Source organism: Oncorhynchus mykiss, chromosome 21 (assembly GCF_013265735.2).
Source record: "Oncorhynchus mykiss isolate Arlee chromosome 21, USDA_OmykA_1.1, whole genome shotgun sequence".
Classification (NCBI taxonomy): domain Eukaryota; kingdom Metazoa; phylum Chordata; class Actinopteri; order Salmoniformes; family Salmonidae; genus Oncorhynchus; species Oncorhynchus mykiss.
In genome coordinates this window covers 37603667-37630861 of record NC_048585.1, presented here as the reverse complement: position 1 = coordinate 37630861, position 27195 = coordinate 37603667, and the positions used below count along the sequence as shown (strand labels likewise).

The 27195-nt window shown below is 41.7% G+C and overlaps 1 long non-coding RNA gene across 1 annotated transcript; it reads left to right on the top strand.

Annotated features, from left to right (window-relative positions):
• Positions 1–435: 435 nt before the first annotated feature.
• LOC110500313 lies at positions 436–11036 on the top strand. Its single transcript, XR_002470082.2, has 3 exons — positions 436–681; positions 8836–8909; positions 9856–11036. It is a non-coding gene; the product is annotated as an uncharacterized LOC110500313 (long non-coding RNA).
• Positions 11037–27195: the final 16159 nt, after the last annotated feature.

Sequence of the window (27195 nt, the reverse complement as noted above, 5' to 3'; positions counted from 1 at the left end):
GCAAGTCAGTTAAGAACAAATTCTTATTTTCAATGACGGCCTAGGAACAGTGGGTTAACTGCCTGTTCAGGGGCATAAATCAGTAGGGGAGAATCAAAATTCAGTGTGTACAAAGTGTACGACGTGTGTAGCCTATAAAATGAATGAACTGTGTACATAGCTAAAATGTGCTACAGCTAACATGAATGTGGATCTTAAGTCTTATAGAGACAAAACGAAAGTATTTTAGGTACCTTGAGGAGGAGGTGAGAAAAACCATGCATCAGCCCACCTGCAGGCAAAAGAATAGAGGACTTAAACCCGCCCTGAGGCTGTATGGCAGAATCCAATACTTATGTTAGATTACTAGTCCTTTGTATTCAATTATTCACACCCATATCTCTCCTCCTCCTTGCTTTTCCTTGCCTGTGAAGCGCAGCTGTGCTGTTGGTAAATACAACAAAATGCTCTTGTGGATAACGCGGGTGGGTAGAAGATTGTGAGGGCTTGATGTGGTAGGCGATAGCACTTGGAGGGCAGATTTCTTGTAGATTTTTCTCAAAGCAAAAAAGAGGACTAATTGGACCAATTTATACATGACTAGGCTACCTTGATTCTAGAAACGAGGTGGAAAGTGGAATTGATGTGACAGCAGAAGAGACAGTGGAAAAGATACCAAAAAACGGATTATTTTTTACTGTTGTGAGTATTTTAATATACACATTTTGCTGTTGATACTGTATGTCTATTGGTCTGACTGTCTCAGACTGTCTATTTCTAATCTTTGATTTCCAACAATATTTATAAGTATATCCTTTTTATATTGATCGAGACATCTGCATAGCTATAAATACATCTACATACCTATTAATATTAATATTTTGTGTATGAAAAAGGAATGATCTCTTCAGATGTAATTGGTCTATGTTAATAAAATATCAAAATGAAAGGAGGACCAAGGCATTCTTCATATATTTAATTCAAATGCCTTTATTTGTAAGACATGTTCAATAGAAACAAAGTTTTAAAAATCCAACGCGTGTTGGCTGCATGGCCTTCGTCAGGGAGTACAAAGAAATGATAATACAATGTCCTCTTTTGAACAGCTTTTTCCAATCAGCCCTAATTAGAAGAGGGAGTGCTTACAAAATGGATTGGACAACACCTAATAAGCAATACTATACACATTAAAAAGTGAAATACAGTAGATATGTTGTCAACATTTTTTTACTCCAAGCTAGAAGCATCAGAACACCTAGAAAGGTAGTTCTAACCTGAAATAAGACTGGGCAAAGTGCCAAGAAAAGGAAAGCAATCTATTCCATAGTACACTAGAACACAGCAAACATGGACAACAACAGTCTAAACATAGCTGAGGGCAATAGAGCAAAATGCCCACTAGATGACAGCAAATGGACCTATCACAACCTTACAGAAAATGAATATTCATTTAAATCAGGGTACTTAGTGGCCTGTAGTTTGTAAATCCCAAAACTTTCCCTTTGGTTTAATTATAAGACAGTCCCCTTTTCTAATAGAGGCCGGAATATGATCAATACCCATAGCTTGTAGGGAGGCAGGGTTGCCATGGTGTAAAGACTTGTAGTGCCTTGCTATGGGGTAGTCTTCATTACCTACCCGTATGGTATACTTGTGTTCCGCTAAGCGGTCTTGAAGGTGTCTCTTTGTCCGTCCATTGTGGAATACCTTGCACTGTGGACATTCCAATCTGTAGATGACATGAGTGGTTTTGCAGTTAATGAAATGCTTGATGTGATACTCCATTTCAGAAGCTGTGTCAACAAAATACAACATTTCTGCAATGGTTGCACTTAAAAGAGCCCTTGAGTTTGTGGTCAAGCCAAGTTTTTTGAGAGTCACCAGGAAGATAACTGTGGACTAAATTGTCATTTAGGGTAGAACATCTCTTAAATCTTATGACTGGTGGCTCAGGGAAGACTTGGCGTAGCAGCGTATCAATTTGGATGATTCCCCAATTATTTTTAATGATTATTTTGAATGTTCTCTGCTTCAGTGCTATACTTTGTAACAAAGTACACTCTCTCTGATGTGTCAACGAGGCACTCCCCTTCGCAACAAGTTCCTGTGTCAAGTCGTCTGGCACTTATAACTGTGTCTTTCAGGAGCTGGGCGCTGTAGTCCCGATTCAAGAAGCGATTCTCCAATTCAGCAGATTTGACACTGCAGTCTGTTTCCTGATCGCAAATTCTGCGGACTCTTTGGAATTGTCCATATGGAATGTTTTCTTTTAGCCTTTTGGGGTGAAAGTTGTCTGCCCTCAGAATGGTATTCCCATCTGTAGGCTTCCGAAAGATTGATGTGTGCAAACAACCTTTGACATTTTTACTGATGTCAAGGTCCAAAAAATGAATGTTATCCTTGCTGTACTCCATAGCTAGTTTGATGTCAGGGTTAATGCTGTTAAGGTATTGGTGGAAGGAAATAAGGTAATCTTCTGAGCCGGACCAAAACAGGCAAACATCATCAATATAGCGTCCCCACCATATAATCTGGTCAAAGAAATGGTTATTAGAAGGATCCAAAATGAAGTCATTTTCCCATTTACCCAAGTACAAACCAGCGTAGGAAGGGCTGTAGCAAGCTCCCATGGCACACCCTTTGACCTGTTTAAAAATACTGTCCTGAAAGATAAAGATGTTATGATTAAGAGTCCATTCAGTCAATGATAGAATTAATTCTGTAGGAGGCATCTCAGTTTCAGGTCGGGTACTCAAGAAATGGTGCAGAGCTGCCAAACCTTGTTCATGTTCAATGGTGGTGTTAAGAGACTCCACATCCATGGTGACTAAAAAGGAAGCTGTATCTACAGTTGAAGTCGGAAGTTTACAAACACAACACTCCACAAATTTCTTGTTAACAAACTATAGTTTTGGCAAGTTGGTTAGGACATCTACTTTGTGCATGACACAAGTAATATTTCCAACAATTGTTTACAGACAAATTCTTTAATTTATAATTCACTGTATTATAATTCCAGTGGGTCAGATATTTACATACACTAAGTTGACTGTGCTTTTAAACAGCTTGGAAAATTCCAGAAAATGATGTCATGGCTTTAGAAGCTTCTGATAGGCTAATTTACATAATTTGAGTCAATTGGAGATGTACCTGTGGATGTATTTCAAGGCCTACCTTCATACTCAGTTCCTCTTTGCTTGACATCATGGAAAAATCTAAAGAAATCAGCCAAGACTGGTTCATCCTTGGGAGCAATTTCCAAACACCTGAAGGTACCACGTTCATCTGTACAAACAATAGTACGCAAGTATAAAAACCAAGGGACCACGCAGCCGTCATACCACTCAGAAAGGAGACACGTACTTTGGTGCGAAAAGTGCAAATCAATCCCAGAACAAAAGTAAAGGACCTTGTGAAGCTGCTAGAGGAAACAGGTACAAAAGTATCTTTAACCACAGTAAAATGAGTCCTATTTCAACATAACATGAAAGGCCGCTCAGCAAGGAAGAAGCCATTGCTCCAAATCCGCCATAAAAAATCCAGACTACAGTTTGCAACTGCACATGGGGACAAAGATTGTACTTTTTGGAGAAATGTCCTCTGGTCTGATGAAACAAAAATATAACTGTTTGTCCATAATGACCATTGTTATGTTTGGAGGGAAAAGGGGGAAGCTTACAAGCCGAAGAACACCATCCCAACCGTGAAGCACCGGGGTGGCAGCATGTTGTGGGGGTGCTTTGCTGCAGGAGGGACTGGTGCACTTCACAAAATAGATGGTATCATGAGGCAGGGAAATTATGTGGATATATTGAAGCAACATCTCAAGACATCAGTCAGGAAGTTAAAGCTTGGTCGCAAATGGGTCTTCCAAATGGACAATGACACCAAGCATACTTCCAAACTTGTGGCAAAATGGCGTAAGGACAACAAAGTCAAGGTATTGGAGTGGCCATCACAAAGCCCTGACCTCAATCCTATAGAAAATGTGTGGGTAGAACTGAAAAAGTGTGTGCGAGCAGGGAGGCCTACAAACCTGACTCAGTTACACCAGCTCTGTAAGGAGGAATGGGCCAAAATTCACCCAACTTATTGTGTGAAGCTTGTGGAAGGCTACCCGAAACATTTGACCTTTTTATACTTGCGTAAGTTAAACAATTTAAAGGCAATGCTACCAAATACTAATAGAGTGTATGTAAACTTCTGACCCACTGGGAATGTGATGAAAGAAATAAAAGCTGAAATAAATCATTTTCTCTACTATTATTCTGACTTTACACATTCTTAAAATAAAGTGGTGATCCTAACTGACCTAAGATGGAATTTTTACTAAGATTAAATGTCAGGATTTGTGAAAAACTGAGTTTTAATGTACTTGGCTAAGGTGTATAGGATTGAGGTCATGGCTTTGTGATGGCCACTCCATTACCTTGACTTTGTTGTCCTTATGCCATTTTGCCACAACTTTGGAAGTATGCTTGGTGTCATTGTCCATTTGGAAGACCCATTTGAGACCAAGCTTTAACTTCCTGACTGATGTCTTGAGATGTTGCTTCAATATATCCACGTAATTTTCCTCCCTCATGATGCCAACTTCTGACATCAACTGTATATTCTTCAATTCTTTAATTTTGTTCAACACATCTGTGGTATCTTGAAGATAGGCTGGGAGTGGCGTCAGAAAAGGCTTAATAAAGTAATCAATGCACTTTCAGATGGGTTCGGTCAGACTTTCATTACCACTAATGACTGGTCTGCCTGGGGGATTTTCAAGATTTTTGTGGACTTTTGGAAGAAGGTAAAAAGAAGCCATGCGCGGGCTGCCATTGAAAAGAAATTTGAACTCATTGTCTGAAATGTAACCATTCTACTTAGCTTCTGTGAGGATCCCTTTCAATTCAGTTTTTAGGTCCTCTGTAGGGTTGAAGGTAAGAGATTGGTAGAATTCATCATTGTCTAATTGACGGTAGGCTTCTGTCACATATTTGTCTTTACTCCACACTACTGTAGCACCACCTTTGTCTGCTTTTTTAACCACAACCCGTTCATTTTTGGACAATGGTTGAACTGCATCCCTCTCTGTCTTAGAAAGATTACATCGTGTTTGGTTGGAGTCCATTTTACCCTTAAACAGATTCTCCACATCAAAATTCACCTTATTGGCAAATGTATTTGGTGTGGCATTCTGGATGATGGGACAAAAGGTAAACTTCGGCTTAAAAATTGTTTTTGAAGGCAGAGAAACTGCCTGACCTGAGACACGTGTCTATAGTTGGAGAGATGTTTTGCCTGTACCAGGCCTTCAGACGTAGATTCCAGTAGAAACAAAATAAGTCAATCTTTGTATTGAATTCATTAGTTGAGTATGTGGGGGCAAAGGACAGTCCTTTAGACAAGACCCTTACACAATCATCAGAAAGGGGTTCTCCAGAAATGTTGATCACAGCCTTGTTCTGGTCCTACTCCGTGTGGTTGGATAGTCTTGATTTCTTCCTCCCCCTCCGTGTTGGCCTCTTCTGCATCCTCTCCCTCTCTTCTTGAAGAACCTGCGTGACTCCTCTTCCTGGTCTAAAAAATCTTGGATGGAGCTGGCCTCTGAGTGTCTGGGGTGATCCTCATCGTCACTGCTCATAAAGTTGAAATAAACTGATCTAGGCTTCCTCCTCTGCAGATGTGATTCTGAATTCTTGCGGATTGGTTTTCTCCAGGCAAAGACCTTGCCATCTCTGTAGTCTGCTTCATCTATTCTAAATGTTCTTAGCTTGTCTTGCTTCAATGTCAGAGTGAATGTGTCTATTTTCTCTTTCAAGATCTCATCACATTGTGCTTTGTTAGAATTGTCACTGTGTTCTGTAATTTTCCTTTTTACTTCTTCAATTTCCGTTTGGACTACTTGTCTGTCCTTTTTAGATTATTCTATTAGACGAAGGAAAAAGGAAACCGCACACTGCTCTTGATAGTATCACTGATTTTTAAAAAGCTGACGTATCGGCCTCCAGTCTTCGTCAGAGCTTTGACGAAGGCCGTGAGGCAGATACGTACACTTTTTAAAGATCAGTCATACTAGAGAGCAGTGTGGGTATTTTATTTATTTATTTATTTTACCTTTATTTAACCAGGTAGGCAAGTTGAGAACAAGTTCTCATTTACAATTGCGACCTGGCCAAGATAAAGCAAAGCAGTTCGACAGATACAACGACACAGAGTTACACATGGAGTAAAACAAACATACAGTCAATAATACAGTTTAAACAAGTCTATATACAATGTGAGCAAATGAGGTGAGAAGGGAGGTAAAGGCAAAAAAGGCCATGGTGGCAAGGTAAATACAATATAGCAAGTAAAACACTGGAATGGTAGTTTTGCAATGGAAGAATGTGCAAAGTAGAAATAAAAATAATGGGGTGCAAAGGAGCAAAATAAATAAATTAATTAAATACAGTTGGGAAAGAGGTAGTTGTTTGGGCTAAATTATAGGTGGGCTATGTACAGGTGCAGTAATCTGTTAGCTGCTCTGACAGTTGGTGCTTAAAGCTAGTGAGGGAGATAAGTGTTTCCAGTTTCAGAGATTTTTGTAGTTCGTTCCAGTCATTGGCAGCAGAGAACTGGAAAGAGAGGCGGCCAAAGAAAGAATTGGTTTTGGGGGTGACTAGAGAGATATACCTGCTGGAGCGTGTGCTACAGGTGGGAGATGCTATGGTGACCAGCGAGCTGAGATAAGGGGGGACTTTACCTAGCAGGGTCTTGTAGATGACATGGAGCCAGTGGGTTTGGCGACGAGTATGAAGCGAGGGCCAGCCAACGAGAGCGTACAGGTCGCAATGGTGGGTAGTATATGGGGCTTTGGTGACAAAATGGATTGCACTGTGATAGACTGCATCCAATTTGTTGAGTAGGGTATATGGGTCTGGAAGGAGAGTTTACAGTCTAACCAGACACCTAAGTATTTGTAGTTGTCCACGTATTCTAAGTCAGAGCCGTCCAGAGTAGTGATGTTGGACAGGCGGGTAGGTGCAGGTAGCGATCGGTTGAAGAGCATGCATTTAGTTTTACTTGTATTTAAGAGCAATTGGAGGCCACGGATGGAGAGTTGTATGGCATTGAAGCTTGCCTGGAGGGTTGTTAACACAGTGTCCAAAGAAGGGCCGGAAGTATACAGAATGGTGTCGTCTGCGTAGAGGTGGATCAGAGACTCACCAGCAGCAAGAGCGACCTCATTGATGTATACAGAGAAGAGAGTCGGTCCAAGAATTGAATCCTGTGGCACCCCCATAGAGACTGCCAGAGGTCCGGACAACAGACCCTCCGATTTGACACACTGAACTCTATCAGAGAAGTAGTTGGTGAACCAGGCGAGGCAATCATTTGAGAAACCAAGGCTGTTGAGTCTGCCGATGAGGATGTGGTGATTGACAGAGTCGAAAGCCTTGGCCAGATCAATGAATACGGCTGCACAGTAATGTTTCTTATCGATGGCGGTTAAGATATCGTTTAGGACCTTGAGCGTGGCTGAGGTGCACCCATGACCAGCTCTGAATCCAGATTGCATAGCAGAGAAGGTATGGTGAGATTCGAAATGGTCGGTAATCTGTTTGTTGACTTGGCTTTCGAAGACCTTAGAAAGGCATGGTAGGATAGATATAGGTCTGTAGCAGTTTGGGTCAAGAGTGTCCCCCCCTTTGAAGAGGGGGATGACCGCAGCTGCTTTCCAATCTTTGGGAATCTCAGACAACACGAAAGAGAGGTTGAACAGGCTAGTAATAGGGGTGGCAACAATTTCGGCAGATCATTTTAGAAAGAAAGGGTCCAGATTGTCTAGCCCGGCTGATTTGTAGGGGTCCAGATTTTGCAGCTCTTTCAGAACATCAGTTGAATGTATTTGGGAGAAGGAGAAATGGGGAAGGCTTGGGCGAGTTGCTGTTGGGGGTGCAGTGCTGTTGACAGGGGTAGGAGTAGCCAGGTGGAAAGCATGGCCAGCAGTAGAAAAATGCTTATTGAAATGTTCAATTATGGTGGATTTATCAGTGGTGACAGTGTTTCCTATCTATATCTACCTATCTATCTATCTTCCTATCTATCTATCTTCCTATCTATTGATCATGTTCCAACCTCAATTAGAAAAGGGGACCATCTTAAACGGCTAAACCAAAGGGAAAGTTTTGGGATTTACAAAGTACAGGCCACTAAGTACCCTGGTTTAAATGAAGATATGGATTTCTGACCTTTTCTGTAAGGTTGTGATAGGTCCATTTGCTGTCATCTAGTGGACATTTTGCTCTATTGCCCTCAGCTATGTTTAGACTGTTGTTGTCCATGTTTGCTGTGTTCTAGTGTACTATGGAATAGATTGCTTTCCTTTTCTTGGCACTTTGCCCAGTCTTATTTCAGGTTAGAACTACCTTTCTAGGTGTTCTGATGCTTCTAGCTTGGAGTAAAAAAATGTTGACAACATATCTACAGTATTTCACTTTTTAATGTGTATAGTATTGCTTATTAGGTGTTGTCCAATCAATTTTGTAAGCGCTCCCTCTTCTAATTAGGGCTGATTGGAAAAAGCTGTTCAAAAGAGAACATTGTATTATCATTTCTTTGTACTCCCTGACGAAGGCCATGCAGCCAAAATGCGTTGGATTTTTAAAACTTTGTTACTATTGAACATGTCTTACAAATAAAGGCATTTGAATTAATTATATAAAGAGTGCCTTGGTCCTCCTTTATTTATGATAACCAATTTACCCCTTTTACCAAAGAGCATCTTCTGTCTACCAAAATCTACTATTGTGTACCTTAGCAGGCTTCCGGTTCTATGTTAATATGTTTATATATTTGTAAGATAATATGTTTATATCTGCATAGATAAAAGTATTTCTCCAAGATGTTGTCTAAAGGGTTGAGGTTGATGCTGATGATGATTCTGCCATTTAATACAGGTGAGTCTGTGCCTCTCTTATAACTTTAGTGCCAGTCTGTCTGTGCCAAATGTCTGTGCCATCTTATATAGCCGTGCGTGCCAGTCTGTTTGTGCTATCACGCCATCTAATATAGCCTGAGTGCCAGTCTGTTTGTGCTATAATGTGAACTCCTTGTTACTCGTTGTCATGTCAAACATGTTTGACTCAAAGGGAAAAAAACAATAGTTTGGTATTTTTTTCATTATTCCATTAATACAGTCCCAACATGTTATGCATGTCAGCAGTAAAGTTTTCAAGATATTGTCACTGGTCACATCAGTATGATGCATTTTTTTAAATTGGATTTTCCCAATGATAGTCAGCAATGGGGTTGGCATTATAGCACTAACAGATCTTGGACCAGGCCACTTCTCATATAGTAGGGCACTATATATGGAAAAGGGTGCCATTTGATACGTTTTGTTCCTCTGATATACTGCCAGTGGAAACAGTGAGAGCACACACATTTTCTAATTACGTAATGCTAATAGAATTGATCTACTACACGAACCATTAGATAATTGTTAAAATAATAATGTAGTAGCCCATGTCCCTGCCCAAATTATTTTTCTGTGCCTCAATGTCTATTTTTTATTTGTTACCTCTTGACCACCAACCTCAATTTCACATCCTTTTCTCTCTTGCTCGCTTTTCTACTTATCCCTCCCCTCTCTTTGTCTCCTTCCTCTGTTTCCCCACTCACCCCCCACCCCCAATGTTTTCAATTTCTAACCTCCGACCCAAACTTTTATGACTTTTTAATTTTATCACCAAAACATCTGTTTTATTATCCCTTTTCTCATTTACTCTTTCTACTCCTCTCTCTTGTTCTCATTCTCTCTCTGTTTCTCTCATTTCACCCCAACCCATTCTCTCTCCCTCTTTCTTCCTTCCCTTCCCTCCCTACAAATGTCTCCTTTCACAGCACAAAACAGTAACCTTCCTCCACACATCCTCGACATCAACGACGACATCTCACTCCCCCTGACCCAGATACCATCTGGCCTACCTGGCCCACCTACCCAGTCTTACCTCAGTCTCCTACTCCTGTGTCTAACCGTGGGACTCTCTGGGATCGTCTACCTGTGTGTGCTGCGTTACATCTGTGTAGGCTGCTGCCAGCCCATAGTGGTTGGCCCTGAGTTGGAAGCTTTCTCAGGGGTAGTGTAAATTTAATTTGACATTTGGTGCCCCTGCTACTTTGGTGCCCCTGCATATTGCCCCTGCATATTGAGGCTCTCTCCAGTTTTAAATGACATGGACATTGTGACAAGAGTACCGCAGTTTCACAAGGCCTCCCACAAGGTCTGAGCAAGTCCACCTCCCCAGCTAATTTCCTGCAATTCTACACATATTGCCATGGGTTAGAGAGTAAATGTGCAGTTTCATAGCTAATATCATGCTATTCTAAACATTTTGTATTTTTTAAAGCACATTTTCTGCTATTCTATACATTTTGACTTTGCAGTATTACAGCTAATTTCCTGTTATTCTATAGATTTTTGTCATGACTTATGACCTGTTCATATGCTATCTGGGTTAGGGGGTGCCGACTAACTAACGAAATTACAGTTCACGAAAATGTACGCTTAATCCAGTAGAAACAAATGTATCGAATCTTTATACAAAATTCACAAATTCTACAGCACAACGGAAGAGTCATGTCTTAAGTGTAAAACTCCTCTAATAATGACTCAATAATCCATCATTTCTGGAAATGCTATAAAGTCTGGTATGACAATGTTCATGTACTTTTAATCTGTCTGTCTGCATATTTCAAGACATGGCATATGGGGGTGTAGTGAGATACCCAATGGGCTGGACTATTCTCATCACTCATCTTGAAAAAAACGTATACTAAAACCATGGAATCCAATGAATCTGCCATAATTAACACAATGGAAAAACCGTGTGATTTACTATTGAAATACAATGGGCGACAGAGGAAAAACAAATTGATACAGCTTGGGTCTGGGAAGATGAGATGTAGTCATTGTTTGTGTGTGTCTATAAGTTGTTGTTTGTATATATATATATGTTTGTATATGGAGTGAAAATAAAGAACAGAACAAAAATCAAATATATTTTAAAAAATGTAATAAAAACATTTAGAAAATATGGAGCCCGGTTTTGCTTCTGTGAACAAATATCATGGTATCAAAATCAAAATGCTCATTTAAAAAACAGTGGTTTTAAAAGACTGAGATACAAACGTAAAGTTTTTTGGTACATCATCCACAACTTATTTTGTTCTCAGTACATATTGAGGCATAGGCTACCGAGACTCCCCGGTTAGTGTTGTTAATTAATGCACATTGTGATATTTATCGCCCCTCTTCTGGTCTATCTATTGATATATTGAGGCGGACCTTAAGTGATGGAGAGTTCTTGAGCACCTTTTTTTTAAAGAGTGTACTATCTAGATTTTCGGCTGCCCCCATAGGAGAACCCTTTGAATATCCCCTTTTTGGTTCCAGGAAGAAATGTTTTGGTTTCCATGTAGAACACTTAACATGGAACCCAAAATACGAGAAAACTCATAATAGTTCCGTTATGGGGACAGCCGAAGAACCCCTTTGGAACCCTTTTTTTTCTAAGAGTGTAGGCCTATTCATGAGGATGCATGTATGGCTTGATAATCAAGGTTGGAGCTGAAGTTACTAGGAACAAAAATATAAACGCATCATGGTACAATTTCAAAGATTTTATTGAGTTACAGTTCATATAAGGAAATCCATCAATTGAAATAAATTCATTAGCCCCTAATCAATGGATTTTACATGACTGGGAATACAGATATGCATTTGTTGGTTACAGATACCTTAAAAAAGAAACAAGGGGTGTGGATCAGAAAACCAGTCAGTAGCTGGTGCATAGAGTTGATCAGACTGTTGATTGTGGCCTGATGAATGTTGTCCCACTCCTCTTCAATGGCTGTGCGAAGTTGCTGGATAATGGCGGGTTCATGACTGTCCTGTGAGGAGCAGAATGTGTCAGATCAGAATGGGGAGGGGGGAGCTGCTGAATACCAGTAACCAGGTCTCTCTCTTTCCCAAAGAGGGGAGAGGTGGAGCTGCTGGATGGTCGACCGTTCACACCCTGTTGCAAATTAAAAGAGAGCGAGACTCTTCTTTCTCTTTCTCCTTTGTCCTCAAAAAGTGGATAATGGAACAGTAATTCTAACATAAAGAATGGGGGAATGGTCAGTTTGGAGATGTAGGAAACTAATGTCATATTGTTATCATTTTGTGATGTCATTAAAAGGACAAAATACTGTAACTTGGAAAGGATACCCCTTTATCTGTCAAGTTTTCATCCAATACGTTGTGCATACGATATTAAAAATAATGAACGTGTTTTTGTTAAGATAGGAATGTGGTTTTAGGAGTCATAAGAGAAAATGGCTAGATTGCTCTGTGTGTAAAGTGATCTGAATCCTGAATCCTGAATAATCAACACGAGGTGTAGGCTAGAAGCTCACTTCCCTAGACAATCACTGGGAAGTGGTTGTTTAGCTGCCTTAAGTCAAATATCGATTTGAAGTGGGATCATCATACTACACTGCAAACCATGCCATCCGACTATGAGTTTCAAATCCCTGTATGCTCCTAATCTCATCACCGAGGGAAACCGTTGACACGGCTGGCTAACCATCACCATAGGAGCATCGTCCAGAGTGGACAGACGTAAGAAGATGGAAAAGTGGGGATCCTGCTTTTGGACACCAGAGCCTTACAAGCGTGCCGCTTAAAGGCCAAACCAACATTCTTCTGAAGGAAGGCTAGTTCCGACAGAGAAACAGTGAACAGCATTAACACGTAAATACATTCATGATTTCTTATTCCAAATGGGTGGCGGTTTGTGTGAAAAGAAAATGATTAATGTGAGACCGGTCTTCAAATGTATTCATGATAAGTGTCCTTTTATAAGTGTATAAGTCACCATATTTTGTCAGTCCACTAGGGACCTTTCGTCTCATGTATTAAGGGTTTACAGTGCCTTGCAAAAGTATTAATTCCCATTGGCGTTTTTCCTATTTTGTTGCATTATAACCTGTAATTTTATTTGGATTTCATGTAATGGACAAACTCAAAATAGTCCAAATTTGTGAAGTGAAATGGAAAAAATTACTTCTTAAATTAAATTATACTGGTGCAACCAATTACCTTCAGAAGTCACATAATTAGTCCACCTGTGTGTAATCTATGTGTCACATCTCGTATATACATACACCTGTTCTGAAAGGCCCCATAGTCTGAACAAGTTGCACCATCAAGCAAGCGGCACCATGAAGACCAAGGAGCTCTCCAAAGCACAAGGTGCACCTGTGTAATGATCATGCTGTTTAATCAGCTTCTTGATATGCCACACCTGTCAGGCGGATGGATTATTTTGGCAAAGGAGAAACGCTAACTAATAGGGATGTAAACAAATTTGTCCACAACATTTTAGAGTAATAAGCTTTTTGTGAGCATGGAACATTCCTGGTATCTTTTAATTCTGCTCATGAAACATGGGACCAACACTTTACATGTTGCATTTATATTTTTGTTCACAAAACATCATCATGGACTGATTGGACAAGATGCTTTCTTCCAAATAGAGAGATTTGATTTTGAAGAGATGGAAAAAAAAGCTTTGACGCAAATGACATGATTGCCAGTTGTTTAGGTTCAATACTATTCTACCTGCCTACTCCAAATAGCATAACAGACTGCTTTTGACACCAACATGTGGTTTTGGAGTCAAACATCAAATCACTGAATAGGAATTGTTAAGTGTTTAGAATGTCAAAGGCCTCATTCTCTTCAATTGTGTGTCAATCAGAATCACCTTTATTAGCCAAGTACATTTACAGATAATTTAAATTGGTGATATGGTGCTGCTAGTGCTAGACAACATTTAGAGACAGAATAAAGACAGAGGAGTTTACACAAAGTTTACATACAGTACCAGTCAAAAGTTTGGACACACCTCCTCATTCAAGGGTTTTCTTTATTTTTACAATTTTCTACATTTTAGAATGATACTGAAGACATCAAAACTATGAAATAACACATATGGAATCATGTAAACAAGGCAAAAAAAAAGAAACAGCCCTTGGACCCTGTCTTTCAAAGATAATTCATAAAAATCCAAATAACTTCACAGATCTTCATTGTAAAGGGTTTAAACACTGTTTCCCATGCTTGTTCAATGAACCATAAACAATTAATGAACATGCACGTGTGAAACAGTCGTTATGACACTAACAGCTTACAGACAGTAGGCAATTAAGGTCACAGTTATGAAAACTTAGGACACTAAAGAGGCCTTTCTACTGACTCTGAAAAACACCAGAAGAAAGATGCCCAGGGTCCATGCTCATCTGGGTGAGCGTGCCTTAGGCATGCTGCAAGGAGGCATGAGGACGGCAGATGTGGCCAGGGATATAAATTGTGAGACGCCTGAGACAGTGCTACAGGGAGACAGGACGGACAGCTGATCGTCCTCACAGACCACATGTAACAACACCTGCACAGGATCGGTACATTCGAACATCACTCCTGCAGGACAGGTACAGGATGGCAACAACAACTGCCCGAGTTACACAAAGAACGCACAATCCCTCATTCAGTGCTCAGACTGTCCACAATAGGCTGGGAGAGTCTGGACTGAGGGCTTGTAGGCCTCTTGTTAGGCAGATCCTCACCAGACATCACTGACAACAACGTTGCCTATGGGCACAAACCCACCGTCGCTCATGTAACAGGGTTATATTGGTGATTCCCCTTGCCACTTTATTGTTAAGCCAATGGGTTTTTGGTTTGAGTTTGTTTTGCCTTCACCTACTCAACATGGCATCTTATTGGCTGGTTTGCGTAGCTTGCTTACGAGGGGGGATGTTCCAGTTAGAATCATCCCAGTGAACAAGCACCAAACCAGCGGTAAGTTGTTGGTTGCAAAGCACTGTACATCAAAAGTGATTTTTATACTCTCAAGTGATAATTTAAATGTACAATTTATATCAAATTGTTTGTAAACGTTATTCGATAAGATGCAGCGGTTTTTGGAGAATATTTGTTGTGCATTTTGTTGTAGAGAATTCCCGCCAGTATTAGCTAGCAACTTACTGTGTCTGGTGGGGGGGGTTCATATATTTTGTACAGTGCGTGAGTGCAGCGTTGGATGGTGAGACGTGCATTGCATGACGTGCAATTTTGTGTCGTTCTTATCAGAATAAAGCTACATGACTGGTGCTACATGTTGGAGTTCCGTGTCGATGACTGATTGTACACAACGCAAGACGAGTACTGTTACACTCAACCAGACAGGACTGGCAAAAGTGCTCTTCACTGACAAGTTGCAGTTTTGTCTCACCAGGGGTGATGGTCAGATTCATGTTTATCGTCTAAGTAATGAGCGTTACACCGAGGCCTATACTCGGTCAGACAATACGGAAAATTTCAAGAACTTTGAAAGATTCTTCAAGTCGAGTCACAAAAAACATCAAGCGCTATGATGAAACTGGCTCTCATGAGGACCGCCACAGGAAAGGAAGATCCGGAGTTACCTTAGGTGCAGAGGATAAGTTCAGTAGAGTTACCACTCTCAGAAATTGCAACCCAAATAAATGCTTCACATAGTTCATGTAACAGACACATCTCAACATCAACTGTTCAGAGGAGACCGTGTGAATCACTCCTTCATTTATAAAAATGTTTTACCTTTATGTAACTAGACAAGTCAGTTAAAAGAACAAATTCTTATTTACAATGATGGCCTACCCAGGCCAAACCTTAACCCAGACGATACTGGGCCAATTGTGCACCGTCCTATGGGACTCCCAATCACGGCCAGTTGTGCTACAGCCTGGAATCAAACCAGGGTCTGTAGTGATGCCTCTAGCACTGAGATGCCGTGCCTTAGACCGCTGCACCACTCGGTCGATTTGCTGCAAAGAAACTACTTCTAAAGGACACCAATAATAAAACGAGACTTGCTTGGGCCAAGAAATACAAACAATGGACGTTTGACCTGTTCTTTGGTCTGATGAGTCCAAATTTGACATTTTTGGTCTTTGTGAGACACAGAGTAGGTGAATAGATGATCTCCGCATGTGTGGTTCCCACCGTGAAGCATGGAAGAGGAGGTGTGATGTGTGCGGGTGCTTTGCTGGTGACACTGTCAGTGATTTATTTAGAATTCAAGGAACACTTAACCAGCATGGCTACCACAGCATTCTGCAGCGATACGCCATCCCATCTGGTTTGCGCTTAGTGGGACTATCATTTGTTTTTCAACAGGACAATGACCCAACACACCTCCAGGCTGTGTAGGGGCTATTTGACCAAGAAGGAGAGTGATATAGGGCCGCATCAGATGACCTGGCCTCCACAATCACCTGACCTCAACCCAATTGAGATGGTTTGGGATGAGTATGACCGTAGTGCGAAGGAAAAGCAGCCAACAAGTTCTCAGCATATGTGGGAACTCCTTCAAGACTGTTGGAAATCATTCCAGGTGAAGCTGGTGTAGAGAATGCCAAGAGTGTGCAATAATAACGACCACTTATTGGTTCCCAGGTCAAGGAGGAGAGAGGACGGTGGAGAGAGAACGGTGTAGAGATGATGGAGGATGGTCCTTTGCCCAAGCGAGAAAAACCCATAGGAGTACATCTTGGCCAAAAAAAGCTATAGCTTCTTTACATTTCATTTTAATCCTTGTTTTTAGCCTCCTTAATTCTCCTGTTTTAAGTCAGTTGTATGTATTATTATTATTAAAACATTTTTTTTGTAAATCCTGTTCCAGTCTACCTTTTCACATGTTTTATACGGCCGGCTTCATCACAAGTGGATATAGAGTTGATATGCACTGGATGTACAAATGTACAGAATCAGTATAAATATATCTAAATGCAGATGGATGAACAGAGTGCATATTTTGTGTACAGTTCACAGATTGCTTGATGCGGTGAGCAGCGTAGAGTGCATAGTCCTTTATTCTCTATGGGCCAAATGGCCGGTTGGTGAGGGCCACAGCACGGGGAAAGATTGACCTAAACCGCCTTGCCAGAGGATCGTTTTTGGAAAAGGGGGTGACCGGGTCGGCGATGATCTTTCCTGCACGCTTTCTTGCTTTGGAAGGACTTAAATTATTTCACTGTTAGTCCACACCGGTTGTTAACAAAGTATGTGATGAATAAAATGTTATTTGGAGTCATGCATTTGTAGTTGATTTGGAGTTGTGACCTTGATGGAGTGCAGGTGGCAGCCGATGACCAGGCAGGGTTTTCTGAAGTCAACCTCCACAGTTTTGTCTGTGTTGAGTTCCAGATTATTGTGACTGCACCAGGCCACCGTGCAGTCAAGTTGATATTGTTGACATTCCGGTATGACAGAAGAACATAAGTGTGCTATTCAGACACTAGTGACAGCTACCTATACAATTCTCAGGGGATGGAACCTGACTGCTGCTGCTTGTTGCCATGGGCTACTGGCGCACATGTAGTTGCCATGGAAATGTTCTACCCTCATACCTCTAGATGGCTTTGTCCTCCAACTGTTTGGGGGAGAATGGACCTTTGGAATGGAATTTTAGAAGAGGAAGGAAGAAACATTCAACATGAGTCTGATACATTTTTGTATTGGTTGAAGGTGAAATGTATAATGTATTTGTTTATTCGTTACTTTTGAAATATGTGTTATGTAAATAGCAGTAAACAGTGACATTATCATAAATGATCATGACCTATTTGTGGTGGGTGTGTGTAACGCTTATCAAACCAATGTTCATATTGAATAATATAACAATAGTTTCAATGTTTAAATTTCTACACTTTCTTATCCACTTGTGAAGTTGTGTGTTAAAAATGTTCAAATAAAAAAATGTCTACCTTGTAAATTTGACATTTTGCATATTGCTTTTACAATTTTCAAATGTACCTTGTCGTTTGAAATAGGAAAGTAGAAATATTGGTGCGGTTTGGAAAACTGGGTGATTTCTAAATACGTGGTTCCAGTGGACACTACTATTACAGTGTGCAGGGTGAGACCCTGTTCATCCAAAGTGGGAAATGAATGGGGTGCTTTGGAGGAGAAATCTCTCTCTCTCTCTCTCTCACACACACACACACACACACACACACACACACACACACGTTTCACCCTGGCAACTTCAGACTTTAGGCATGCACTCTATTAAAATGACCATGGTGCGTTATGAGCACGCTCAACCAAATTAAGAAACGATTTTACTGCGAAAAGACCTGGGAGTGAAATGATTCAAATTGAACAAGTGTGTTGGATCATTAGACCGATAAGCGTTACACGGACCAGTGCTGGTACGGCCTTTTTATTTTACTACTATAAATAGCTCCATTCAAATCGGTTCCATTTCAAATGAAAATGATTGAAATATTCCCAACAAGGTTACTCTGTGATGTAAGCTTGTTTGTGCTCTGAAGTTGATAACTAACTTTCCCAACAGAAGAACTCTGCCTTTCCGTCCCAAATGGCAGAGCCATGTAAGAGATAGGGTGCCATTTGGGATGCACACCCGGGATGCACACCCTGTTTGCACCACCCATCCTGAACCCGTCTTCTTACTGCTAACCCAGAATCTGGCCAATCATTTCTCAGACATGCATTTCCTGGATATATTCTCTCTCTCTGCTCCAGTACACTCCTCTAGGTCAATGTCACACACACGCCATTTAGCAGATGCTTTCATCCAAATCAACTTACAGTCATGCGTGCATACATTTTATGTACGGGTGATCCCAGGAATTGCGCACACACTAGGCTTGGGTGGTATACCGTGTACCGGTGTATTTGGAAAACTTTTTTCAATACATTTGAATATTTGTAGCTACTTTTTAAGTTAATACCTGTAGTCAACTTGTGCAATACGTTAGGAGATGAAGCAGATTGTGTTCTTCATTTCACCAGTCACATTATTTTACATTATGAAGCTGACCATAGTTCCCCAAAACAGTTGAGTCAGTCGCGTTTGTTTGTAAACAGCAGAATGGGAGATGGCGGTAGCTGGTGAGTTCATGTCGTTCTATATCTAGCGGCGAGACTCTGCTGTGCGGCGCACATGAGGTGCTGAAGTTAAACTTGTACGCAATTCACAACTAAATGTTTGCCATCAGATATCTTATAATGACTTTCGGCCAGAAGTCACATAGCTCTGGATGAGTTGTCTGCACCGTTGCCATTTGTTCCCCTTGCTTCTTACTAGCTTTTTTTTGTCTTCTCCGTTCTTCTCCCCTCTGCTCCGACTACACATGCTGCTCTTCCTTCAGGAAAGTTATGCATCCCAACTTTGTTCATTTGCACAATTTGTCTCGTTCACTTTCGCTTGTAAAAATGTTCATACTCACCGTAAATTACATTTGGTAGCTACTAGCTATGCTTGTATAACTTTATCAGCTGGATTTGCCTGACTTTGCAATTAGTTTCTGTTCATTTTCTCCCCGTAGCATTTTTCTATAGCTATGTGATTTCGCTATTAGTTTGTGCAAATTTTCTTAGCATTCTGGTAATAGAGGCCCAATGGGCTTTTCTTGCATTTCTAGTGCCCCCTTGTGTGCAATGCTGGGAATACCAGACAGTATGACAATATGAAAATATGGATACCGCCCAAGCCTAACACACACACACATTTTATAATATTGATCTGCAGAACGGTCCATACTTGCTGGGAGCATATTACAGGTCCCAGGTGGCGGGGAGTAATGTGCAGATAATGTTGTGTTTATGTTAAACAGAATAAATAAAAAGGGAGACAGGAGGAAACGGTTAAAGTTATCAGAATCGTCTTCCTCTAGTGTTAGAGGGGAGACGTCACAAACCGCTGCACTTAAGCTCCTACCTCGCCCCCTGCTGGCGGCAACAGGCATAAACAATTTACAATGGAAATCCATGACATTTAATTTTATTTATTTAACTAGGCAAGTCAGTGAAGAACAAATTATTATTTATAATGACGGCCTACATAGAATGACCAGGTGAATCCAATGACACCTTATTGATGGCACTTCAATCAGTGTAGATGAAGCGGAGGAGACATGTTAAAGAAGGATTGTTAAGCCTTGAGACATTTTTTAAAATTTGACTAGGCAAGTCAGTTAAGAACAAATTCTTATTTACAATGACGGCCTAGGAACAGTGGGTTAACTGCCTTGTTCAGGAGCAGAACGACATATTTTTACCTTGTCAGCTCGGGGATTGGATCCAGCAACCTTTCGGTTACTGGCCCAACACTCTAACCACTAGGCTACCTGCCACACAATCTGACATGGACTGTGTATGTGTACCATTCAGAGGGTCAATGGGCAAGACAAAATATTTAAGTGCCTTGGAACAGGGTATGGTAGTAGGTGCCAGGAGCACCGGTTTGTGTGTAACGAAGTGTTCACCATCCAAAGGACATCCAGCCAACTTGACAAAACTTTGGGAAACATTGGAGTCAACATGGGCTAGCATCCCTGTGGAACACTTCCGACACCTTGTAGAGTGCATGCCCCAACTAATTGAGGCTGTTCTGAGGAAAAAAGTAGGGAGGTGCAACTCAATATTAGGAAGGTGTGCCGAATGCTAGGTATACTCAGGTTTATAGGGGAAGTGTAAGGTGTGGTAAGGTGTATGAAGGTGAATAGGGTGTCGAAGGTGGTTGGATATAGTGAGACAGGAATCCCCAAAATGGCATAGGCGGTGCCCCATAAACCCTGACAGTATTACCTTCTGTGTGTGGTTGGAATGATGGCTGGCCTAGAAACTGGTATGTGAGTGTCTGAATGGGTCTTTGGTCTCATGTAGGTCTTCTGACTGGGTAAGTCTGAGGGTCGCTGTTAGACTGTCTTCCTGTGTAGGTCGGGTATATTCTCCACGGTTGCTCTCTGGGCATTGCTCGCTCAACAGGTGAGTATTCTTCCTCTGATTCTCTCTCCTCAGGTTGGTCCTCTGGTTTCGCTTGTTTTGTTTCTCTTACAGGTGCTTTGATTCGGGTAGTTATGATTTCTCTGGATGCTCTTCTACGGATTGGATTAAACTGCAGTCTACTGGTAGGTTGGGAGTGTTCTGTTCTCTCTTCTCTCCTTGCAGGTATCCTCAGCCAGTAGTGTGTGCTTTCATTTTCAGAGTCTGTTGTAAGACTTTTCTGTGTTGTCTCCCTTTCCCATCTGACACTCATGTTTCTGTTTCTCATCCTTTTCTCTCTGGGTGGTGTCTTCATTGACTGCGACCGAGCAGGCTGTGCAGGTAAGTCAACAGGTAGGTCATTAGCAAGGTGGAGCAGTTTTCTCAACCTAATTGAGATGGTTTGGGATGAGTTCTCAGCATATGTGGGAACTCCTTCAAGACTGTTGGAAATCATTCCAGGTGAAGCTGGTTGAGAGAATGCCAAGAGTGTGCAATAATGTCAGCAAGGGAAAGGGGTGGCTACTTTGAAGTTTCTAACATCTAAACTATATTTTAATATTTTTAACACTTTTTTGGTTACTACATGATTCCATATGTGTTATTTCATTAGCTTTGATGTCTTCACTATTATTATACAATGTTGAAAATAGTCAAAATTAAGAAAAACCTTTGAATGAGTAGATGTGTCCAAACTTTTGACTGGTACTGTATATTATATAAAGTGAATATAGTGCTAGCTATAAGATAATGAGCAGTGGATATTCAAATATACAGCGGTGTGAAGCTATGCTCTTCAGTATCCTTTCCATCAATGTTGTGTATGTGTATTTCAGGATCCTGTATTCATTACATTTTCTTATAATTTCCATAGTTGAATTTGTTTTTATCATTTCACCCAAGCAGTCTATTTAATTGTATATCAGTGTGCCTTTCATGTGTGTAGATAGTCATTGGTTAATGTGCCAAGTGCAAGCCCCTCCTACCAATTAGGCCTGATCATTTGCAGGTGGATAAAGGTGTGTAGGAGCATGTCATTGTTGGGTTAGATAAGGAGGATGCTCGGGCCTTGTATTGATTAGGTTTTGCTCACGTTCATCCTCTCTACACCTTCTTTGAAAAAGGTCAAAGTTAATCGAGGAGAGTCGGTGAGGAGAGAGTGTCCTACACCATGGAGGGAAATGCGCTCACTTGAAATAGCCTTTCCTTCTCCACTCACAATTAATTTCCAGGTCGCAGTTGTAAATGAGAACTTGTTCTCAACTGGCTTGTCTGGTTAAATAAAGGTGGAACAAAAATTAAATACGTAAATGACGTCTACAGGGGTGGATCCCAAAATAAATGTGCAAAGTGATCAAAACAAATTAACTTACTTGTGCAAGACATTTTATAGATTGTGCATGCTTTTCAAAATGTTGCAGATTTCAAAACTCTTTGATGAAAGGTGGCTATCAAGAAGGCTATCAAGAAGTTTGCCTACTAATGAATTTACACACTCCTCGACCACTTATTGGTTCCCAGGTCAAGGTGGAGAGAGAACGGTGTAGAGATGATGGAGGATGGTCCTTTGCCCAAGCGAGAAAAACCCATAGGAGTACATCTTGGCCAAAAAAAGCTATAGCTTCTTTACATTTCATTTTAATCCTTGTTTTCTGGAGCAAAGTTCTGTTGAATCTCTCCGCTGGGTTGCCCTGGGGATGGTACAGTGATGCTCTCGAGTGACCCACTCACGTCAGTTGCTGAAGTGTTTTGAAAAACGTGTTCTCAAATGCTCTACCCTAGTTGTGGTGGAGCTTCAAAAGGGTATCCAAACCTTGGTATGAAGTCATTGAAGATTCTTTCAGGCGCTGTTCTTCCGGACTTGTTTTTTTTTGTCGGATAAGCTTGAACCAACCTTGTGAAGTAGTCTACAACCACCAGGATGTATTCAAAACCACCTCTGCTGGATTCCAGGTGTATGTCGTCCATAGAGGCCAGTTCCAGAAGGGGAACTTGATGTGATACTGCCCATAGTTGCTCTTACATGTGTGACTTCTGGTTGACTTAGGGACACCTCCGTAACATGCTCCTCTATATCCCTCCTCATGAATTGCCTTAGAACCTTACCTTTGCCAGGATGAGGACTCTCTCTGTTCCTACAGTACTTCAAGACCGTCTGCTTGTAATTGACAGGTAGGACAAGCTGCCTTCTTTGATTGGTCTTCCGGTACAGGATTCCATTGTCGATGTACAGCTTTCCTCACTCATGCATTAGTTTCCTGGTTTGGCCATTCACTCGTCTTGCATCGCTGGGCAGGGTTCTGTTTGTCTCTTTCAACCTCATGAGCTCTCCGATGGCTGGATGGACTCTGAGCCCTTTGTAGCTCGTTGTGGTTGGTGGTTGACTGTTGATGGTTCCTTTTATTACAATCAGGCTTGACTACTGTAATGCTCTCGTCTGGTCTACCCAAGAAAGCCATTGGTCAACTACAAAACATACAGAATGCTGCAGCACGGGTACTGACCAAGACCAGACGTAGAGCACACATTACACCAGTTTTAAGGTCTTTGCACTGGCTGCCTGTGAGTTTTAGAATTCATTTTAGGATTCTTCGATTGCTTTTAAATCAATCCACAATTGTGCACCCCAATACATGTCAGACATGCTTTTATTAAGTTATGTACCCAATAGGTCCCGCAGGTCCTCTTGCACTGGCATTTTAACTATCCTGAAGCCTAGGACCAAGAGGCATGGAGAGGCAGCCTTTAGTTATTATGGCCCCAGCCTCTGGAATAGTCTGCCAGAGAACCCGAGGGAGGCCGAAACTGTGGACATATTTAACAGAGATCTTAAGACTTTTTAGCTTTGCTTTTCCTCAGGGTGCTTTTTAGTTGTTCAGTTTATGTTTAGGTTTGTTGTGTAGTAAATATTTCAGCTTTGTTTCATTCGTTTTTTATTGTTTTGTACCTGTAAAGCACATTGCGTTGCATTCCATGTCTGAAATGTGCTGTATAAAAGCTTGATTTTATTTGACAAGGGTTCGCTGGGGTGGTGTTGAGGGCCGCCATCCAAGCCACATCTTTTCTTTTTGCTGCTTGGCTCCCTTCCCATGTTGCACGGACCACTTCACCTGGCAGCCTTTTGGTGCATTCTGCCATATCCAGGGGATGACGAAAGAGGATGTCTGTGTCGTCATGGACTTTGTCTGGTCTGTATCTGATGTTGAAGTGGAAGTCAGTGAGTTCTCCAACCCATCTGTGGCCCACTGCATTCAGCTTGGCTGTGCTCATGATGTACAGTATGTTCGTGTAGATGGTGAAATGTGGGGCGTAGAAGAGGTAGTCTCTGAACTTCTCACACACTGCCCACTTCAATGCAATGAACTTTAGTTTGTCGGAGTGAGGGTTCTTGAACCATCCAACGAACCACCCAACGACTTGGAGACCCCCACTGGTAACAACTTGGAGACCCCCGTTGGAAAAGGACAGCGCCGAGACCTTGTTCTTTATCTTTTTCTCCCCAATTGGTAGTTGCAGTCTTGTCTCATCACTGCAACTCCCGTATGGACTCGGGAGAGGAGAAGGCCGAGAACCGTGCGTCCTCCGAAACATAACCCAATCAAGCCGCACTGCTTCTTGACACAATTCCCACTTAACCTGGAAGCCAGTCGCACCAATGTGTCGGAGGAAACACCGTACACCTGGCGACTGTGTCAGCGTGCACTGAGTCAGGCACGCCACAGGAGTCGCCAGTGCGCGATGGGACAAGGACATCCCTACCGCCAAACCCTCCCCTAACCTGAACGATGCTGTGCCAATTGTGCCCTTCCCCATGGATCTCCCGGTTGCAACAGAGCCTGGACTCGAACCAAGAATCTCTAGTGGCACAGCTAGCACTGCAATGCAGTGCCTTAGACCACAGTGCCACTCGGGAGGCCTCAATAACTTGTTCTGAGACGTTGGTGTAGAGTGTGATGGGTTGGTCAAAGTTTTAAGATAGGCCAGTACAGGTGGATTCTATAGGGTGTTGATGAGCCTCTCAAGGACAGTGTGGTGTTCCTCTATCCATCTCACTGGAGTTCTGGATGGAAAATGGGCACCTTTCCTCCTCCTTGTATGGATTGCCAGCTGACACTTCTGCTGTGTGACTTTTCAGTTGGAGTAGTTCATAGAGTAGTTTTGCTCCTCTGGAGAAGTCCTGGATGTAGTTTCGATAGTAGTTTAGGAATCCCAGCATTTTGCAAAAACCTCTTATGGTGTTGGGGGTCACCCCATGGCATTGTAGCGCAATCAGAACTCCCCACATTCAATCCACATGATCTTCAAAGGACTTGGTGTTGCAGAGAACTTCATCCAGGTCAGGGATACAGCACTCATCACGCAGTGAGTCCAGCATCTCCTCCATGCTCCTCTGAAATGTTGCAGAAGTGTTCGTCACCTCAAAGAGGATTCTTATCCACTGATAGTCCCCACGTTGTGATGAAGGCGGTGAGATGGTGGGAGCCTTCTGCCATGAAGCTTTGGTTGTAGGCCTTCCCTACAACCAAAGGATGGATAACCAGCTGTTGCCTCCTAGGGTATTGGTTATATCTTGAATCTGAGGCAGAGGTTGCCAGTCTGGTATGGTCTTCTGATTGAGTAGCCTGTAGTTGATGCACAGTTGTAGGGTCCCATCTTTCTTGTGGATACACACAACAGGTGCAGAGTACAGTGATTTGGATACATACATACATACATACATACATACATACAGTAACGGCCGTTGTTGGTGGAAGAAGGTGAGGACCAATACGCAGCGTGGTAAAAGTGTCCATATTTTTTATAAAGAAATTGAACACTGAACAAAAACAACAAAGTGAACGAACGAACGAACGAACGAACGAACGAACGAACGAACGAACGAACGAACGAACGAACGAACGAACGAAACAGTTCTGTCTGGTGCAGAATGCAAACACTCAACAGAAAATAATCACCCACAATTCAAGGGTGATAACAGGCTACCTAAGTATGGTTCTCAATTAGGGACAATGATTGACAGCTGCCTCTGATTGAGAACCATACCAGGCCAAACACAGAAATCCCAAATCATAGAAAAAAGAACATAGACTGCACACCCCAACTCACGCCCTGACCATACTAAAACAAAGACCAAACAAAGGAACTAAGGTCAGAACGTGACACATACATACATACATACATACATACATACATACATACATACATACATACATACACATATATACATATACATATAGATATAACCTATTTTTTAAAGTGGCTTAGGAACAGAGGTACACCCTCTCTGAACATGGATGTCATCCTTCAGGTTGATGGCCATCTGTATACTGGGAATACACCCGATGTCTTCATCTCCACATGCGAAGGTTGCAGACTCTTCGTACACCATGTTCTTCATCAGCTCTTGCTGTTCTTTCTCTGGGTGGCTCAAGCTGATCTTTCTCCAGAGGTTTTGAGGGTCGATGTTCTCATCTAGGGGAATGACTTCAACATTGGGTAAGTATTTTGCTTTCCGGATGTTGTTGAGGATGCTCACTTGGGTGCCAGTGTCAAGTTAAACACTCACAGGATAGCTATTCATGTTATATTTGAGAAGGCATTTGTCTCAGACAAGCTGGTCCACTCTCATTTTGGTGGAAGGGACAGGGACTGGTAGAGTGCCTTGCAAAAAGTATTCATCCCCCTTGGCGTTTTTTCCTATTTTGTTGCATTGCCTGTAATGTAAATGGATTTTTATTTGGATTTCATGTAATGGACATACAAAACATAGTCCAAATTGGTGAAGTGAAAAAAACAAAAAACTTTGTAAAAGTGGTGCGTGCTATGAAGATCTGGTGCAACCAATTCCCTTCAGATGTCACATAATTGGTTAAATAAAGTCCACCTGTGTGCAATCTAAGTCTCACATGATCTCAGTATGTATACACACACGTTCTGAAAGGCCACAGAGTCTGCAACACCACTAAGCAAGGGGCACCACCAAGCAAGCGGCACCATGAAGACCAAGGAGCTCTCCAAACAGGCCAGGGACAAAGTTGTGGAGAAGTACAGAACAGGGTTGGGTTTAAAAAAAAAGATATCAGAAACGTTGAACATCCTGCGGAGCACCATCAAATCCATTATTTAAAAATAGAAAGAATATGGCCGCCCACCAAACTCCGACCAGGCAAGGAGGGCATTAATCAGAGAGGCAAAGAGACCAAAGATAACCCTGAAGGAACTGCAAAGCGCCACAGTGGAGATTGGAGTATCTGTCCATAGGACCACTTTAAACTGTACACTCCACAGTGCTGGGCTTTACGGAAGAGTGGCCAGAGAAAAGACATTGCATAAAGAAAAGAATAAGCAAACACGTTTTGTGT